The sequence below is a fragment of the Haemaphysalis longicornis genome, unplaced genomic scaffold (genome assembly GCF_048455015.1).
Source record: "Haemaphysalis longicornis isolate Haplotype H1 unplaced genomic scaffold, Haemaphysalis longicornis Haplotype H1 scaffold_7, whole genome shotgun sequence".
Lineage (NCBI taxonomy): Eukaryota > Metazoa > Arthropoda > Arachnida > Ixodida > Ixodidae > Haemaphysalis > Haemaphysalis longicornis.
Window position 1 is genome coordinate 110,651,211 of NW_027526422.1, and position 4,517 is coordinate 110,655,727.

A 4,517-nucleotide genomic window follows, 5' to 3' on the forward strand; every position below is an offset into this window, starting at 1 on the left:
TCAAAGCTTTCCTGCGTAGAAGAGCTCGATCGGAAATGGGGTCGGGGTCACTGTTAGGCATTTCAGAAACACTCACTTCTCTTTTTTAACTCATGCTTTTATGGCAGTAACGCTTTCAATTGTCCCCTTGTCTGATGGCCCACTTCTTGTGATGAATTCGGATGCTTTACGTCACTGACGCCAGCCATGGCACGTGACTGTAAAAAAACGGTGAATAAAAGCGCCCCAAAGTCACATTGCTTCTCAGAATCTACTGACAGCCGGCTTCACGCTACCTAACGGTGAGTGAAAAATTGTAAACTATAGGAGACCACAAGTTGTTTATTTTGTCCGTCTGTTTTGTAAAAACATGTATTAAAGATACTGTCTGTAAAAGAAGAATTATATGTGAAACAACAACGGATAAAAATGTTTCCAAAGAGAATGTTTTTATTCGACAATAAAATATTCAAGAACATCTAGGAAAATACCCTTATGCTACACTGTCTTCTCTCAAAGATATCAGAATGGCGTTCATAACAAAAAAACAATCTTACACAAAAAACAGGACACTGGAATGGCAACACAAGAAAAAGAGACATATTGTGCATTTAAAAGCAATTTTTGGGGCCATACGAATTATAGTTCTAATTGTGGAGAGCATGCACAGCCTATGGTAAAAGCGAAGGCCACCCGGTCAGCCTAATTTGTTACCATATTCGGGAAATGTGTTTACCCTGTTCCGATTTCTGAAGTGTGATGCCTGTTGCACGAGTACTTTGTTTGGCTGTAGCACAAGTATAAATAGTTGTTTCAGGAGAACCAGCCGTGCCTCTTCCTCATTTTTATCGTCCTCTCTCGTTCAAAGTATATTGCCTAGATTGATTGTCCTGTGCAAATAAAATCTTTATTACGTATGTCAGACCATTCAAATGGCTTTATAACACTTATTTTCGATATTTTTTAAATCATGCCAAAGAGGGGTAAGCAGGTTTACTTGTAACATACCATTGGTCGACATTTTTAGCATTTTTATAGTGAGCTGAATGGAGGAGCCTCTTGATTTCGTAATAATAATACTTACATAACTGTACCTTGTCCTAGTAAGCCTGCACGGTGAGCCACGGGACAATTTTTTATAATTGTCCCCAGATTCAAAAGGTTACAATCATGAACTGGAAGGTGATTTCGTTTGGACTGGCCATTTGCGGCCTTCTCCTGGTCTCAGGTAAGCGACCTTATTAAACATTTACCAAAGCTTCCAACTTTGTGCTGAAGTGAGTTAGTACTAGTGTAAACGCCTATTTTAAACAGGTTATAAGCCAAACACAAGAGTCTTTTTTGCCTCTTTGCGTGGCATGCATTGTTACCCAATATTTTACAACACAAATTTCTGAATATGGAAAATTCCGAACGTCATGCAACGAAAATAGGTTTTCATCAACAACGCAAAAAAACGCTAATGTTTTGTTTTTTTTGCAAATAGGTTGCTTTTCAGAGGCAACAACATTTGTTTTGTGCTTCAGAGAATTTTTTGTGACTATATTTTAATATACCTTAGCAGGGCTACCCTCTACGAAGGTCTTTTATCTGTACCCATATTGTGTCTGAACTCTTTCCTGACCAACTGTTTTCTGGTGTTTGCTTTTTCTAGGCACGGTGGTCAAAGCAGCTCCAGTTCGTGAAGCTAGAATTGATTCCCTAATCTTAAGGAGCGCGGTGGAAGAAGCAAGAACAGCTTCCCCACTCGAACGGAGCGCCGAGGAAGTCTCCTCCGCGGAAGAAGCCCGCATCAGCGAGGCCTGCATGGAGTCATTATGCGGCTAGTTCCTGCAGCACCTTTAACAAAACCTTAAGCAAGCCAAGGCGTTCGTGATGGTGGCACTTAAAAGCACTGGTGTAAAAATAAATATATTCCCACTTTCACAGCTGCAGATTCCACTGGGGATGCTTTACGCGAACGAAAAGGCGGATGTTTTATAAAGCACGTCCATTCAATGACAGGGTAAAACCTGGTAGCTTGTTTTATAAATGCTATCCTTTTTGATAGCCGGCGTGACTTATAGAAGCATCTGAATTTCAGGTTTACACCATGTACCCTTGATGCGCCGGAAAATAATAGGGGTACTACAGAGGAAGTTACAACAGCGAGTGAAGAAGTAAAAGACTTTCTATGCCTGGCAGGCTACGGGCGCTGTTTAGCGGAATTAGAAGTAGCTGATCAGCACGAAAATAATCCCGGCACTCACCGAGCCGATTATAGCAACTTGGTCAGAATATTAACGACGACAATTCTCAACTTATAGGCTTTCACTTTTTGCCTATCCCGCAAATACGTTCAAGGCGAACTGTCGTTTCCATGCACTTTATTCAGCAACCCGTAACAGGTTGCGAGGAGTAGCTGTATAATTTTCGGCTGAGGAGTAGCAGCTCCGAGCTGTTTAGTGCCTCTTGCACCACCCTACGCATCTGCAAAAAGGGGCGAATGTTCTTGTGCAGAAATACCTACAAAATGACAATAGGGAAAGCATGGTGTACAAAAGAAAGATAGCCTCATTCATTCCAATATTTGTTCCCACGACAGCGTGAAATCAGAAAAAAAACATATAGTAAAAATACATTTTACGGCAGTCGTCTAAACGGCTTTATTATAATAAAGATGTGAAAGTTGTTTGCAATACACGGATAAACGCCAAAATTTCTGTGTGGTGGAATGTTTTATTGATGCTGCTAAAATCATCGTTTAAAGTAGCAGAAGTAACACAAAGCAGTAACACCAAATTTGGAAAACTTGATACGCCTGCAGTCCCAAAAGCCTATCCATTCCACAAAATTCTCATCAAAGTTCCGCAAATTCCTATACAAATTTATTCTGTATTGATTTCTGCTACAGTGCGTGTGGCTTAAAATCCGTGAGAAGGGTATGCTGCACCACAGCTGCTAAAAATATTGTAAAGCCGATCACATGGTAATCCCGAGCATAACCACGCTGCGTGTAACAATCCTAATGGAGTCATGAAGACAAAGTTCAACTTCGTGTTATTTGATAGATGTGGTGTTTTTCAGTGCTCCAAGCCTTTGTTCTGGAGCACGCCTTTGTTCTCGAGTGGTGCTTTACTCACTGCGAAATTAATCAATGTAGCTTAAGCTCGTATAAATAAAGTTTTACCACTCCCATTACATCCTGTGTTTGGTGATATTTGCGTTGTTGTGACAAGGACCGGTCTTTAAACGAATGTCAGTGCACTGTCAAGTCTGAAGTGGACCACGCAACACCTTTTCTTACCGTTAGTACTTCTATAGGGCGCACCACACTGCTCAGGAGCACTGTCCCCGTTTTCTCGCTTCTGACCGTATTGGCACCTTGCTTTTTATGTACCTGCAAATAGCAACCGTCTCGTAAAAGGTGGTATGCGGGACAACCAGGGTCACTTAAGACACTGTGGCTTACTGAAAACGACCCCTACCGCGTGGGACAACCCGAAAGCACAAGACTGCTGCGCACCCATAGCAAGCATAGTGCGCACAGTACTAACAATATTACTTCTAGGTTTACTTGTATTTTCGTAACTTCCCCATCACACTGACTTATTTAAAATAAATATGTAATACATTTAAGCAATCATACCTCGTTCGGAGAGGTTATAAGCCCTTCCCTAAGACTTCCGTTTGCAGTTGCCGACTTAGCCATATTCAACACAATAGATCATAGGCTCAAGTGTTGGAAATGAGTGAGTCCCGTAGCCGTTCCCTTCCTTCCTATTTTTATAACATATTAAAGCGAATTTACGTCAAAATTGGTGCTACTACCCTTCTAACTAAAAAATCTTTTGAATGAACCTGTTTTGTCTCCATGGCGCCTTAATTGACCGCAAATGTCATTCATGTCCGGAAAGGTCGATAAAACAAACACTGCATGCACATCAAAGCCAAATCTACCCTCTTCGAGTGGGACCGTAGATGTAAACCTATTGCGGGCTCGTAGAACTATTAGTACTTAAACAGGAGAAAGATGCAGATATCTTTACAAAAAAGGCCCCGCAGGTGCTGACTCACAACAATACGTCCTTCCAGACAAAAAGGCAAATTTTTTGGGTGGTTCTTTTTAAAGTCTGCATGGTGTGCAAGCCCAGACAGGTATGCGTGCGCTGTGTGGGTCTCGTATATGTAATGTTCTTCGTTATGCACAACCACGCCCGTCTTCGAAGCGAAACCACGAAGGCATCGGAAATACAGGCGGCCGCAATTGCGTTTCTTCAGAGTGAGGTGCGTGTCTTGCGCGAGGAGCTCCGCCACCGCGGGTCACCGCGAAAGCCCTCCGCAGTGCTTGACGCTCCTGCCACACAAAGCCCCCTCAGCAGCTCTGTCCCGGCCTCCTCACCCACCAGCCAGTCGCCCATATCGAGTTGCTTGAACGGCCCCCCTCCCGCGTGGAGCCCTCTTCGCCCCGGCGGCCTCAACAAAAGGCAACCCCGCAACCGCTTCCCCGAGGCTTCCGTTGGGGCAAACGAAAACAGCGACCTTCAGACCGTGCCCCG

General features: G+C 43.2%; 1 long non-coding RNA gene across 1 annotated transcript; it reads left to right on the forward strand.

Moving 5' to 3' along the window:
- The first annotated feature begins 1,136 nt into the window (after positions 1-1,136).
- LOC144144848 (uncharacterized) lies at positions 1,137-2,534 on the forward strand. Its single transcript, XR_013317356.1, has 2 exons — positions 1,137-1,207; positions 1,634-2,534. It is a non-coding gene; the product is annotated as an uncharacterized LOC144144848 (long non-coding RNA).
- The last annotated feature ends 1,983 nt before the right edge of the window (positions 2,535-4,517 follow it).